The sequence below is a fragment of the Pelobates fuscus genome, chromosome 2, assembly GCF_036172605.1.
Source record: "Pelobates fuscus isolate aPelFus1 chromosome 2, aPelFus1.pri, whole genome shotgun sequence".
In the NCBI taxonomy this organism is placed as follows: domain Eukaryota; kingdom Metazoa; phylum Chordata; class Amphibia; order Anura; family Pelobatidae; genus Pelobates; species Pelobates fuscus.
Window position 1 is genome coordinate 131,689,775 of NC_086318.1, and position 16,352 is coordinate 131,706,126.

At 44.0% G+C, this 16,352-nt stretch overlaps 1 protein-coding gene across 2 annotated transcripts in view; it reads right to left on the reverse strand.

Annotated features, from left to right (window-relative positions):
* The window catches only part of GNB4 (G protein subunit beta 4), a 137,427-nt gene that overhangs the window by 83,007 nt on the left and 38,068 nt on the right, over window positions 1-16,352 (reverse strand). The window contains exon 2 of one of the 2 annotated variants that reach the window (XM_063442705.1): window positions 14,913-15,059. The exons of the other annotated variant lie outside the window; for it this stretch is intronic. The gene's annotated coding sequence lies outside the window, so the exon portion shown is untranslated. The remainder of the gene's footprint in view (window positions 1-14,912; window positions 15,060-16,352) is intronic. 2 annotated transcript variants of the gene reach the window in all.

Genomic DNA, 16,352 nt, shown 5'->3' on the forward strand with positions numbered 1-16,352 from the left:
TGTACGTGCATATGCTGACGTATCGATCAGTTGGTTGCACGAGGCAAGATACGATCAGTAGTGTACGGAGCATGTGCAAGAATACAGGATGTAGTATTCCCCCTCCTCCATTGTGCTGGACAAGCCATGCGGTCAAACAGGAAGTTAATTCTTATTTGTGTTGATTGGTTAAGAGAATGTGCGGGTGGAGCTTAATATGGGAGGAGTTATGTGCCTATATAAGGAGCCTGCACTATTGTCCGGGGCTCAGAACTTGCTGTATTTTGGTGACGTTAGTCCCTCTGAGTCCCGATCGGTGATCCAATAAAGAATCTCTTCCTTCCTGAAGAAACCTGTGTCCATCTCTCTGTGCTTCGCTTCCGTCAGTTTCTCCGGTATCATTTGGTGCATTGGCCGGGAAGCTCATCGTTCAACGGTAGCTGAGAGGCAGAGGCGTGAGACGGTCTATCTTTGCCCACGTTCTCTACGGCTGCACCCCTGAATTTCTGCGTGGACCTCCCTTCGTCTCGGCGCCACTGGTCTGTTGTCCAGGAGATCATCGGCCTCTACGTGAGAAGTGCTGGGGTGTCCCCGTCGATGAGTGTGAACTCAGGTTCAGGAACGAGGAGGTAAGACAACTGCTGTTTTAGACGGCAGGACCCACTAGGGGTATACCGATTGTGCGGTAGGCCCAAAGGGGTTTTGAATCTGTGTATCTGCCCCCTCTGTCGGAGGGAAGGAGCGAAGGCGCACCGCTCGATCGAACGCTCTTTAGTCAGACCGTTTGATTTTGTTAGTCAGGCGGGGTCCTGGTGTAAATAGCCCTAGCCGGACACCGGTGTCTTGTCTAGACTAGCGTTCTAGGGTGTATATTTTGTTCGCTAGGTCGGAGGGACCGGGAGACTAAGCGGCGCCTGTGTAAATTCGGTTCGCTAGCTCTCAACCTATCTGGGCTAAGTGGGAAGGCGTGTAAATTTGGAACCCACTAGACTTTTGATAGTGCGACTAAGAGGCGCCTGTGTAAATTCGGCTCTCTAGCTCGCTATATGTGGTGATTGGGCAGTGTGGCTAACCAAAACGGGTGTATATAGTTTTAGGTAGTCCATCAAGGTACTGGCCAATAGTTTAGTTGGGAATTGTAAATGTGTTAACGATTGTTTAGTAAAGTGTATATCTTGTTAGATAGCGCGAGCTCAGCCGTCTAGCGAGAGTGTTAATAGTGTGTTGCTGTATTATAGTGCACGGTACCATAACCCTGTATATTTACTGACACTGTATATAAGTACTAATCATTGTCGTCCATTGCATGTTTAACACCATAACCACTAATAATTGTATTGTGACCTTAACTTGTGCTTTGACCTATGCTAACCGTACTGTAACCGCTATTTGTAAAAGACGATGTTACTGGGGTGTGTTATAGACGGGTAATTCGTATATAGAGAATTATAGCGTGGGTGGCTGTATAGTTACGCCAAAGGGCATAATATTGATTATATAGTGACTGGTGTAACAGCTGTGTGTGTACGGGAATTCCCTGAGTGTTTATTGTGTTATTGTGTACGTTTCACTTGGTAACCGTACCACGTGGTGCTGTTGCCAGAGGAAACGGGTGTGACTGTTGAATAGTACGCGTGTATAGTATTCGTTGTCGACGACGTTCCATTGTTAAGTATGGGTGCGTCGCAGTCAACGATTCCGGATCCCTTAGGTTGTATGGTGAAGAATTTTAAAAAGGGATTCAAAACTTGTGATTTTGGGGTTAAAATGTCTCCTGTACGTTTGGTCACTTTGTGTACTAGGGAGTGGCCTACTTTGGTTGCGGCATGGCCGCCACGTGGCAGTTTGGATCCAACTCTGGTACAGCGCTTACACGTGGCTGTATCAGGTAGGCCTGAACTTTACGGCCAGTTTCCTTATATTGATTGTTGGAGACAGGCCGTAAATGACTCGCCAAAATGGCTCCGGACATGCCACGAGGAGCAATGTCGCCTCATGGTAGCTAGGACTTGTTCGTCCACTAGGACTGGTGTTAGGCCCATTTTGGACACGCCCCCTGAGTCCGAGATCCCTTTGCCGCCCCCTTACTTTCCGTTAAGAGGAAGTGACGCAAATGCAGGAAGTCCTGCAGCCCTCCCCTCATTACCCCCATCCACTTCCGCTTCCTCCTCCAGTACAGGATCCACCCCCCCTCGTACTAAATCTCCCCTTCCGGAATCAGAACCAACCCCCATTAAAAACGAATATCCTGATTTGGCGCCACTTCAGACTTCCGGTCAAGCTTCATCTAGCTCGGCTCGAAGTGTTTTATTTACAACCTTTTCCCAAAACCAAGCTCCCATATCCCCATACCCTATTTCTCCCCGACTGGAACCTATGACTGACGCCCCTCCACGTAGCCCCATACAGACCCGACAGTTGACCGGTGCCCAACAATTAAAACACTATCAGATGCCTCTTCGTCTGAATCCTGGGTCAGCCTATATCGATGCCGCAGGCCAAATGGCACATGCTGACCCAGTCTTTGTATATGTCCCATTCACGACAACCGATCTTTTAAATTGGAAGACCCACAATTCCTCGTATACTGAGAAACCACAAGCTATGACTGATCTGTTCACCTCAATAGTACAGACACATAACCCGACATGGGCTGATTGCCAGCAGTTATTAATGACTTTATTCAACAATGAGGAAAGGACAAGGATTAACCAAGCGGCCATTAAAGCACTAGAGGATAAAGCCCGTACATTAAACCAAGCCAATCCATCAGCATGGGCCGCAACACATTATCCTAACACCGATCCCGATTGGAATGTAAATGGTGCTGATATGGTTCAACTCAGAGCCTATAGAGACGCTATAATTGCTGGCATGAAAGCCGGAGGAAAGAAAGCTATTAACATGTCGAAGACAGTTGAGGTGATTCAGAAAAGCGATGAAGCGCCCAGTGTCTTTTATGACCGATTATTGGAGGCATACCGCTTGTATACCCCCTTTAATCCGGAAGACGCAGACAATTCCCGAATGGTGAACTCCGCCTTTGTCAGCCAAGCTTACGGAGATATTAAGCGCAAGCTACAAAAGTTAGAAGGGTTTGCAGGTATGTCAATCACCCAACTAATGGAGGTAGCGAATAAGGTTTATATGAATAGGGAAACAGAAAGTAAGAAAGAGGAAGAGCGCAAGATGCGTAAAAAGGCAGATATGCTAGCGGTAGCGATCGCAGGCGTAGATAGACGGGGCCCAGATAGAGGCGATAGTAGATGGAGTAGGGAGCCTTTGAGTAGGAATCAGTGCGCGTATTGCAAGGAAGAAGGGCATTGGAGGAACGAATGTCCGCAAAGAGAGCAGTACGAGAGAGACCAACCCAGGGCAGGCTACGGAAATTTTAGAGGCAGAGCGAGAGTTAGAGGAGGCCCCGGAGGGAGTAATGGTAATAGAGGGAGTAATGGGAACAGAGGAAGTGTTAGGGAAGACAGGTATATTCCAGCAGCGCAAAGGTCCCGCGATAGAGAAGGTAGGGACTTTGTAGGATTGGCTGACACGGTCATGGAGGACTATTGATACCGACCGGGCTCCATCCCCCTTGGTCGAGCGGAGCCTATGGTCGATGTATCAATAGGGGGAAAAAGGAGTGCGTTCATGATCGACACTGGTGCTGAACATTCAGTGGTGACTAATCTAGTTGCTCCTCCATCTGGAAGGACTATTACTGTGATAGGAGCAACTGGAAGAAGTGCTGAAAAACCGGTTCTTAAAAGTCGACTCTGTACATTGGGAGGCCACGTAGTAAAACATCAATTCCTTTATATGCCTGAATGTCCAGTCCAATTGCTGGGACGTGATATGTTATCAAAATTACAAGCGCAGATTACGTTCCTACCAAATGGAACAACATCTTTAAAGTTTAATGGACCTTCAGGTATCATGACATTATCCGTACCAAAGGAAGAAGAGTGGCGACTTTATACAGTGTTGACTAGCCAAAACCCTAGGAGTGATGAGACATTATTTAACATACCAGGAGTTTGGGCAGAGAACAACCCACCAGGACTGGCCCGCAATATTCCACCTATAAAAATTGAACTAAAACTTGGGGTTTATCCAGTGAGCCTAAGACAATACCACATCCCGCAGAAGGCTAAGAAGAACATCCAATCCTATCTGGATAAGTTCATACGGTATGGTATCCTAAAATTCTGTACTTCCCCCTGGAACACCCCATTGCTGCCTGTTCAAAAGCCCGGTACAGATGAGTATCGACCTGTGCAGGACTTGAGAGCAGTCAATGATGCGGTTGTTAGCATACATCCAGTTGTACCCAATCCATATAACCTGCTTGCTTTAATTCCGGGCGGGGCTACTTACTTCACAGTCTTAGATCTCAAAGATGCCTTCTTTTGCCTCCGAATTGCCGCAGAAAGTCAATGTATTTTCGCTTTCCAATGGGAGAACGCTGTAACGGGCTCAAAACGCCAAATGACTTGGACAAGACTGCCCCAAGGGTTTAAAAATTCACCTACCCTATTTGGTTCAGCCCTAAGTCAAGATCTACTGGATTTCGAGTCCATCCCAGGAGAGTGTGTATTGTTACAATATGTAGATGACTTGTTGATAGCAGCAGTTACAAAAGAAATCTGTCAGCAAGCAACGCACGATCTACTACACATTCTCTGGAAGGCAGGATACAAGGTGTCTAGAAAGAAGGCTCAGTTGTGTTTGCCAACTGTCAAATATCTGGGATTCCATATCTCTGAAGGTCAAAGAATTATGGGGCCAGAGAGAAAAGAAGCTGTCTGCCAAATACCAATACCCAAGAATAGAAGACAAGTGCGAGAATTCTTGGGGGCAGCAGGCTTCTGTAGGATATGGATTCCCAGTTATGCGATACTGGCAAAACCTCTGTACGCAGCTATCAAAGGTACAGAGCACGACCCCTTCTTATGGACCCAAGAACAGCAAACGGCATTTGAAGATGTGAAGAAGGCTTTGATGAGTGCCCCAGCATTAGGTCTACCTGATCACACACGACCATTCTACCTGTATGTACATGAGCAAAGAAGAATGGCTGTGGGAGTATTGACACAGTACTTGGGATCATGGCAAAGACCTGTTGCCTACATGTCTAAGCAATTGGATGCAGTGGCCAGCGGACTTCCACCTTGTCTAAGAGCAGTAGCTGCAGCCGCCCTGCTAGTAGCTGAAGCCGATAAACTCACTCTGGGTCAAGAACTTTATGTACGAGTCCCACATGCAGTACAGACGTTGTTGGATTACAAAGGAAATCATTGGTTTAGTAACAGCCGTATGACCAAGTATCAAGCAATGTTGTGTGAAAACCCAAGAGTGCATTTAGAGACTGTAAACACCTTAAATCCAGCTACCCTTTTGCCACAACCTACTGAAAGTCAACATGATTGTTTGGAAGTAATGGATGAAGTATTCTCAAGTAGACCAGATCTTCGTGATTTTCCCATCCAGAACCCCGATGTTCAATATTATACTGACGGCAGTAGTTATGTGAAAGAAGGGATCCGCTATGCAGGATATGCAGTAACAACAATAGACAAGGTGATAGAAGCTCGGCCACTGGCGAAAGGAACATCAGCACAAAAGGCAGAATTAATAGCACTAACACGAGCGTTACAATTGGCTGAAGGTTTAAGAGTGAATATCTACACGGACTCCAAATATGCGTTTTTAACCACTCATGCCCACGGAGCTTTGTATAAAGAAAGAGGACTACTGAATTCAGAAGGCAAAGAAATCAAATACGCAGCTGAAATCCTACAACTATTGGAAGCAGTGTGGGAGCCGAAAGAAGTCGGTATCATACATTGTCGAGCGCATCTGAGAGGAGATGGTGATGTAACCAAGGGAAACCGGATGGCAGATAGTGCAGCCAAGCGTGCTGCTGAATCAGGAAGACAGGAGTATGTGGGGCATATAGCTGCTCTTATACCAACTCCACTGTCCCAATGGACTCCAGTTTATACAGCTCAAGAAGAGGAGTGGTTAAAGACTGAACCAGGAAAGTATTTGGAGAACAAGTGGTATCAGCTAGAAGATGGAAGAATAGTCATACCAGCATCACTAGCGGTAGAAATTGTCCAAAATTATCATAACGGGACACATTCTGGGAGAGACAGTACAGAAGAATCTCTCAGAAAACATTTCTACATACCAAGATTGTCCAACTTGACTCAGGCCATTGTACGAAGATGTGTAACGTGTGCTAAAAATAATGCAAGACAAGGACCAGTAAAGCCACCAGGAGTCCAGTTTATGGGGGGACTCCCCATGTCCGATCTACAAATAGACTTTACAGTGATGCCTAAATCGGGTGGACATCGTTACCTGCTGGTAATTGTGTGCACCTATTCAGGCTGGGTAGAAGCGTGTCCTACTCGTACAGAGAAAGCAGGAGAAGTTGTGAGATTCCTGCTACGAGAAATAATACCCCGATATGGACTACCCTGTTCTATAGGATCGGACAATGGTCCAGCTTTTGTTCATCAGTGCCTACAACAACTGACTCATATGCTTGGTATAAAGTGGAGGCTTCATACTGCATATAGACCCCAGAGTTCTGGTAAGGTAGAGAGAATGAATAGAACTATTAAGAACCAGTTGGCTAAAATGTGTCAGGAAACCCAACTTAAGTGGAACGTTCTCTTACCCATAGCTTTATTGCGAATCCGCAGTACCCCTACCAGAAGGATGGGCCTCTCTCCTTTTGAAATTATGTATGGGCGACCACCTCCCGTACTTGGTAACTTAAGGGGGGATTTGAGTCAGTTGGGAGAAGGAATTACCCGGCAGCAGGTTGTAGAGTTGGGTAAGACTATGGAGGAGGTACAGAAATGGGTACAAGATAGATTACCTGTGAATATTTATCCCCCTGTTCATAGTTATCATCCAGGAGATCAAGTGTGGATTAAAGAGTGGAATAATGTACCGTTAGGGCCCAAGTGGAGAGGTCCTTATGTTGTTCTTTTGTCTACCCCTACAGCGATAAAAGTAGCCGAAGTGACTCCGTGGATACATCACTCCAGGGTTAAACCAGCAGCAGTCGATTCTTGGCAAGTTACAGCTGATCCAGAGAATCCCTGCAAGATCCGGTTAAAACGCACTACTCAGTCGGAGTAACGAGGAATCGTGTGGATTACAAATTTTATTGTTACAGGGATTTGGTGCGTGAGTGAGAAGGCCATAATAAAGCCTGTCCGCTTACCAACACATAGTATATAAGCCAGGAAAGTCTCAAAGGGACACCTGTGAAGACGAGCAGAACTCCATTCCCTGCAGCCCTCACATCCTGGAAGCTGAGGTGCCTTCGCACGGACGAAGACTGAGGATGACGGCGAAAGATGTGCTTTTGATAGTGTTTATTTATATGTGTTTTTATATTCAGGAAGGTAGAGGTACCGACACTCCTAGCTGTGAGGTATGCATTAAGACTACGAGAACAGGTAACCATATTTCCCAAACCCTAATTTGGCATTCACAATACGAGTGTAAAGGAGATGTATCGAGATGTAGATACTTAAATATAGACTATAGTGTGTGCCATTTAGGAGTAGGAGAACCTAAGTGCTTCAGTCCGGAGTATCAACCTCGTACAATTTGGTTGACTCTCAGGAATGGAGATCCTCAGGGGACCCTAATTAATAAGACGGTGTTAGAATCCGTACATTCTTCGGGTGTTCTGCTATTTGATGCGTGTAAAGCGATATCGAGTGGTAGAAAGCCGTGGAATGTATGTGGGGATCTTAGATGGGAGAGGACGTATGGGTCTAATGATAAATATATCTGTCCCAGTAGTAAAAATAAATATGTGAGTCCTAGATGCCCAAATAAAGACTATAACTTTTGCCCATATTGGTCTTGTGTGGGGTGGGCGACTTGGGGACAGACAGTAGACAAAGACATGATAGTGACTAAGTTGCCGACTAGCCCATATTGTAGGTCTATGGAATGTAATCCCATCCATATACTTATAAATAACCCCGATAAGTTCTTAGACAAATATGGCAATTTATTTGGGTTTCAGATATACGGGACGGGTTTAGATCCTGGGACATTATTGTTTATAGGGATAGAGACTGATACGGTATCCTCCCAAACTCATCAAGTATACCATTCCTTTTATGAAGAGATGAGTATAGATAATAAGATCCCCCATAATGCCAAAAACCTGTTCATCGATTTAGCCGAAAGTATTGCCGGTAGTCTTAATGTTACCAACTGCTATGTGTGTGGAGGTACTAACATGGGAGACCAATGGCCTTGGGAAGCAAAGGAGGTAATGTCCGGTTCTGAGGCAGTTGACCAACTAATATCTACACAAGCCGATTATCATATGAGTGTTAGAGGTAAATCTGAGTGGAGATTAAAGACCTCCATCATAGGTTATGTTTGCATAGCAAGGAAAGGAATAATGTATAATACTTCTGTAGGAGAATTAACTTGTCTAGGGCAAAAAGCTTATGATGATGATACAAAGAATACAACTTGGTGGTCGGCTTCAAATGTCTCAGAACCATCTAACCCGTTTGCTAGATACGCCAATTTAAAGGATGTGTGGTTTGATTTATCCATCACATCTACCTGGAGAGCCCCAGCAAATTTGTACTGGATCTGTGGTAAGAAAGCCTATTCGGAGTTGCCACAGGACTGGGAAGGGGCATGTGTGTTGGGTATGCTCAAACCATCCTTCTTCTTGTTACCGATTGAAACAGGTGAGACTTTAGGTGTTAAAGTGTATGATGTGAATCATAGGAAGAAAAGGGGACCCATAGAGATAGGCACCTGGGAAGATAATGAATGGCCTCCCCAGCGTATCATAGATTATTATGGGCCAGCCACGTGGGCTGAGGATGGTACCTTTGGTTACAGAACCCCTATTTATATGCTCAACCGTATTATAAGATTACAGGCGGTGGTTGAGATTATTACTAACGAGACATCACAAGCGCTCAATCTTCTAGCGAAGCATAACACCAGGATGAGGACAGCAGTCTACCAAAATAGATTAGCCTTGGATTACCTTTTGGCAGTAGAGGGAGGTGTATGTGGGAAGTTTAACCTGAGCAATTGCTGTCTTCAAATAGATGACGAAGGGCAAGCAATAGCTGAGCTTACTAGCCATATGGTTAAACTAGCGCATGTGCCTACTCAGGTATGGAAAGGGTATAATCCAAGTAGTTGGTTTGGTAGCTGGTATGAGTGGTTTGGAGGGCTTAAGGCAGTGGTAGGTGGAGTCCTACTGATTTTAATGTTGTGTCTACTCCTGCCGTGTCTTATACCCTTAGTAGTTAGGTCTGTGCAAAGCCTGATAGAAAATATAGCAGAGAGGAAGGCTGCTGCACAGATAATGGCGATTTATAAGTATAAGGCTCTAGATCAGGGAGAACCAATGCAGGAAGATGAGTGTTAAAAGATTCACATCATAAGATAAGTCTGGTCTGGTTCAAGGTAACTTGCGGTGTATGCAAACCAAGGTTAAGTGATGCCTCAAGTAATTGTGAAATATCAAGAGGCATCAAAGGGGGGAATGTGGTGGAATCTCGGTAAAAATAAATTTAGTAGGCCGAGATTACCACGTGGCATGTGTACGTGCATATGCTGACGTATCGATCAGTTGGTTGCACGAGGCAAGATACGATCAGTAGTGTACGGAGCATGTGCAAGAATACAGGATGTAGTATTCCCCCTCCTCCATTTTGCTGGACAAGCCATGCGGTCAAACAGGAAGTTAATTCTTATTTGTGTTGATTGGTTAAGAGAATGTGCGGGTGGAGCTTAATATGGGAGGAGTTATGTGCCTATATAAGGAGCCTGCACTATTGTCCGGGGCTCAGAACTTGCTGTATTTTGGTGACGTTAGTCCCTCTGAGTCCCGATCGGTGATCCAATAAAGAATCTCTTCCTTCCTGAAGAAACCTGTGTCCATCTCTCTGTGCTTCGCTTCCGTCAGTTTCTCCGGTATCAGAGTCTGCAGAAGTTGTCCTTCTCAATTCTATGTCAAACCAAATTTGACAAGCATAGCCAATTACCAAATTTGGACAAAATTTGTATGGTTAATGCAGAAGTGATACGTCTGCATTTACAATCCAGTGAGAGGCCGGCTTACAGGAACTAGGAGAACCCTTTGTTTTTGTCAAACCAGTGAAGATCGATTTGACACAGAACAGGGCGGCATTGTTTGCAGCCAACTAGCACCATAGCCACTACAACAGGCCATAGTGTTTATGGTGCTTAGAGTTTCCCTTTTAACTATGTTTATGACCATTGTTACTGGGCTGGTACTGTACGACAGTGAAAGTGGTAGCATGAAGAAGTACTGTAGCCATGTTTACAAGACTATAAGCACCACATCAGATGACTGATAAAAAGTCAATTACTCAAGAAACAAAAGACAGATGCTTCAAATATATATGCTGATTATATATCCATCCAACAGCTTTCAATAGTCAGCCTGGAACTCTCTTTCCAGGCTGGCAAACATCAATTCCGTGCATATTCCTTGCACAGACATTTATTCATTTGCTGAGAACGCTCCGCTGAAGCATTCAGCCAATGAATGACTGGGAAGAACTATGTCCGGTTTCTGCAGCTCTGCAAGTTGAAACCATTCCGGCATTGAGGGAGGCATGATGCCCAGCAACAGCCAGGGTAGATGCAAGCTGTTATTGAGAAACGGCACCAGGGTACTCCTGGCATCGTAATCACAATAGTGGGCTGTAGTGGATCTGAAGCTCGGATGAACTCTTTAAACAGTTATTTGCAAGCACTATGAGTACCAATTAAAAGAGTTTATTTTTTGTGAGTGTTTATGGGTTTATTCACTAAACAGAGAACTGACACAGAAATTAAATATTTTAGGATAAAAGTAATCGGATTTACATTTCCCCTATCTTAGCTGTTTCCAGCTCACCAATTTAGGTCTAAAAAAATATAATTCCTTTGCCCTTCCCTCACAATTTTCAGTTTATGGAATAATCCTCCACAAATGTGTTTGAATGCTGAAAAAAACAATAGAGTAGGAACATTTTTTCAACATAGCTCTATTGGCCAAAACACTGATATTCCCTTATGCCTAAAATTATCGTAAAGTAAATAAATCTGACCCAAAAGCAGGCAGCTTGACTAATGAAAACAATGAACAAAGATATTTTCATAATGTAACTTAGGCTACAACTTAGCTTGTGTGCCACTTCATTCACATTATCTCAGCTATGCCAGTGCGAGAAGTTATACAAGCTCTCTCTTAGAAATCTATGAGACAAGCCACATAGTCTCTCAGTAAATAAATACAGTAGAATAGAGAAAGGGCAGAGGGCTGTGCAGATGGAGTACATTAATTTAATATTGTAATAAAAAATGCATTTAAAAACTTGCTAATACAAAAAATAGAAATAATCCTTTAAATGTCCAGGTCTTCTACTGATGTTCAGCATCCTTTTAATTCTGGTATCTAGAAATGTGTTGATGTAAATAAAAATGTTGTGTTAAAAGTGTAAATATTGACTTTAAGATGTTTTAAGCAACAACTTCTGCCTAAGCGTCACAGTCTGGTTGAAGGAAATGGTCATTTTTAAAAACTCCCACTTTTATTTTTACATCATATAAATAGACTTGGCAGATAAAAATGGTTCCCTGTGTATATTAAGCAACCAAATGTCCCTATAATCTTCTTTGATATCACCTACGTTTTTCCGTGCTGGGTATAAAAGAAGGAATCGCTTTGAATTCTAACCGACAAAAAACTGTAAGTAAGCCATCAGTGGATCTGATTTTTATTTTTATAGAATGTGAAGAAGCTAAATCAGCCACGTGTCTTTTTAGCATCCTGTCTCTGTTCTTCCTCTAGACTTTCACAACTCTGCCCGAAGCTATAATCTGGCTCATCAACAGTCTGCATTTGGATCATCCCAAAGGGAGACCTTCTTCGGACTAAAACAAACTGAAACCAAACCGGAGTAATTTATAAAAAAAAGAAAATTCATACATTTACTTAACATTAAGAGTCAATACATGTCACTACCATCAATAATGGATTACATATAGCAAATCATGGCAAACACCCAGTAAGTGAGACAGAGCACTTCACAAAGCACACTGAAAACTGTGACCTACAACTCCCATAGATACCTGAGAATTAAAGAAGAGCTTCCTAATGGATAACGGATAATGGATAAGTGCATTTGGAACAAGTAGAAAAAATAAAACCAGTTTTCAACAGATGAAATCCAGGTTCCATAAAAAAGACATGATTAAGTAAGAGAAAACAAAATGGTCTCTTTCCCTAACATAATCGGTCCGTAGCTGAAAATGGTCCCTGTCCCTAACATAATACAGGTGCTACTCGAAAAATTTGAATATTGTACAAAAGTTCATTTATTTCAGTAATGCAACGTAAAAGAGGAAACTACTATATGAGATAGACGCATTACATGCAAAGCAAGATAGTTCAAGCCGTGATTTGTCATAAGTGCGATGATTATGGCTTACAGCTCATGAAAACCCCAAATCCACAATCTCAGTAAATTAGAATATTGTGAAAAGGTGCAATATTCTAGGCTCCCAGTGTCCCACTCTAATCAGCTAAGTAAGCCATAACACCAAATCTATACACAAAAACTGCGTCACTAAGCTAAAGTTGTATTGGTGATTATAGTGTCCATTTAAAGGGACACTATAGTCACCTGAACAACTTTAGCTTAATGAAGCAGTTTTGCTGTATAAAACATGCCCATGCAGCCTCACTGCTCAATCCTCTGCCATTTAGGAGTTAAATCCCTTTGTTTATGAACCCTAGTTACACCTCCCTGCATGTGACTTGCACAGCCTTCCATAAACACGTCCTGTAAAGAGAGCCCTATTTAGGCTTTCTTTATTGCAAGTTCTGTTTAATTAAGATTTTCTTATCCCCTGCTATGTTAATAGCTTGCTAGACCCTGCAAGAGCCTTCTGTATGTGATTAAAGTTCAATTTAGCGATTGAGATACAATTATTTAAGGTAAATTACATCTGTTTGAAAGTGAAACCAGTTTTTTTATGCAGGCTCTGTCAATCATAGCCAGGGGAGGTGTGGCTAGGGCTGCATAAACAGAAACAAAGTGATTTAACTAAATGACAGTGAATTGAGCAGTGAAATTGCAGGGGAATGATCTATACCAGGGGTAGGCAACCTTCGGCTCTACAGATGTTGTGGACTACATCTCCCTTGATGCTTTGCCAGCAATATGGCTGTAAAAGCATTATGGGAGATGTAGTCCAAAACATCTGTAGAGCCGAAGGTTGCCTACCCCTGATCTATACACTAAAACTGCTTTATTTAGCTAAAGTAATTTAGGTGACTATAGTGTTCCTTTAAGGTTAGAGAGGGGTTAATGTTAAGAGTTATATTTCATAGGGTGTTTAGTGTTAAAAAAGATGAACAACTTCAGAAGGGTTAACATTGTAGTATAATAGCTATATACAATTATTCAGTTTATGGCTAAAGTTGGGTTAAGTTTAATATTTGGGTGCATGAGGTATTCAAATTTTAAAGTTAAACATAGGATTAAGGTAAAGGGTTATTATCAGGTTTAGAGTGCTGTAGTTTGAAGGATTATTTGTAATAATGTCTTCTATTATCTAGTCAGATGGTGATATTAGAGCTGCAGGAGTGGTTATACAGTGTTCATCACTGAGAGCTTCCCCCTGTTCATCCTGCAATGCATTTCATGTGTGAGAGTTAATAGGTAGATGCAGGGGCGTACCTAGAGCATCTGGCACTCGCTGCGGGTCCTATTTTTGGAACCCCCCCCTTCCTCAGCTTTAAATGTAAAAAACAACCAAAATTATTATTTTAAATGTATTTAGCACTGAGCAGTGCTTGTGTTTGAATGTATGCATGTTTTTGTATGGGGTATGTGTGAGTGAATGTAGGGGTGTGTTTGTATGTAGTGTTGGTGTTTCAATGCAAGCATGCATTTGTGTGGTGTGTGGTATTTGAATGCAGTGGTATGGTTATATATAATGGTGGGGTTTGTATGTAGTGTTGACGTTGAAATGCATGAGTGTATTTGTGGGTAGTGTTGGCGAGATTTTGAGATGTATGCACATATACACACACACATTATTATTATTATTGCCATTTATATAGCGCCAACAGATTTGGTAGCGCTTTACAATATTATGAGAGGGGGATCAAACGAGGACCCTGATCAAACAAGCTTACATTCTATTGGAGGTGGAGTGTAAAACAAAATAAGACATGCAGATACACAGAAACACAATCACACACAGATACACAGACACACATGCAGACATCGTGGTGACTCTAGGAATAATATATGGGGGGACACACGTAAAATACCACAGTCAAAACAGGGGATGGGGGAGCAGTAAAACTTTTCACTAGGGGATGGTGTAATATGCTGCCATTGTCTGCGTGATGCCAGCATGCTGTGCTCCGACAACACATTTGCATAGAATTCACATTAGCCACCCAGATTTCTTGTTGTGGGCTGGCTGACACCTCTTAATTTCGATTTTTGTTTATCAGATAACTATATGCTATCCTTATGTGGGCTTGCCATATTTAAAGACACCAAATAAGCTGCTATCTGCTAAACAGAACCATCATTTGGTATCTTTAAATATGGAAATCTTACATAAAGGCACCAATTCAGGGAATTATCTACTAAACAGCTAAAGGATCAACATTTAAAAAGCCATTTTCTTAATTTCAGTTGTTTAGTAGATAAATCCCTTATTTGTTATCCTTATGTGGGATTGCAATATTTAAGGACACCAAATAAGGGAGCTATCTACACATACACAAAGATACACACAATCACACACATAAGCACAGACATACACAAACATTACATACATACACACATTTAATAATTAAGAGGTCCACCCAGCCTCCCTACCTTGCTCTAGAAGGGCTGGAGTGGATCCTCAGTCCCTGGTCGTCAGTGGTTGCTGTTGGGATCTCTGTGTTCTTCCTGCACAGGTCCCTCTCACGCCCTGTAATGACGCTGAGGCCGCAATGACATCATATCCCGGCTGTCGGCTCACTGCAGGACGAAGACCATCAGACATGGTCAGATGCACACAGTCCCACACACATAGTCACTCACACACAGTTACAGGCAGACAGTCAAACACGCAGTCACAGGCAGACAGTCACACATACCAACACACACAGACAGTCACACACACACACACACACACACAATCACAGGCAGACAGTCACACACACACACACACACATACACACAGGCAGACAGTAACACAGACAATCACAGGCAGACAGACAGTCACACACACACACAGTCAAAGAAAGTCACAATCACAGTTACACACAGCACACACTCTCTCTCACGTACAGTCAGCTTGGGCAGGAAGGGTGGATTCAGTCCCTGGTGTGTTGTAGTTGGGGAAGCAGGGACTCCTTCCTGCTTCCCTTCTGTGTGCAGCAGTAAGAGGCTGCCTTTAGCTCCACCCCCATGGTCAATCTGCCCCCGCCCCCAACTCTCCGTGCTGGTCTCCTGTTCCTGCTCACAGCCCCTGTGTGTTTGAGCTGTGTCGGCTGTCTGGCGCCCCTGCTGCTATGGCGCCCTGTGCAGCCACACAGCTCACAGAACCTCAAGCCTGGCCAGCCCTGGTGACACCCCCCTACCTGATGGCACCCGGGGCGGACCGTCCCCTCCCACCCTCCCTTAGTACGCCACTGGACAGATAGAAAGGGATTCTTTCTACTTCCTGTCCAGCTTCACAACCAAACAGAAGCTGGGACCGCGCTAAATTTTAATGCATCTCTATGGGGAACATACAGCACCTCCATGCACGCAGAGAGTTGAGACACTGAACGGTAGTAATGCACACTGTGCAGCACTGGTGTTGAGGCGCTAAATGAAGAAGAGGGGAGGGGGGAGTAAGAAGAAGACAAGTATAGGGGGGGAGTAAGAAGAGGGGTGGAGAGAGTAAGAAGAAGAGGGGTGGGGGGGAGTAAGAAGAAGAGGGGTGGGGGGAGTAAGAAGAAGAGGGGTGGGGGGAGTAAGAAGAAAGGGGGGAGAAAGAAGAAGATGGGAGGGGGAGAGTAAGAAGAACACAGGGAGGGGGGAGTAAGAGGAATACAGGGAGGGGGTGAGGAGAGGGGGAGGTGAGAAGAACACAGGGAGGGGGGAGTGAGAAGAACACAGGGAGAGGGGAGTGAGAAGAACGCAGGGAGAGGGGGGTGAGGAGAAGGGGAGGTGAGTAGAACACGGGGGGGGAGGTGAGAAGAACACAGGAGAGGGGGTGAGGAGGAGAAGGGGAGGTGAGGAGAACACAGGGAGGGTGGGTGGGTGTGAGAAGAGACCCCTAGG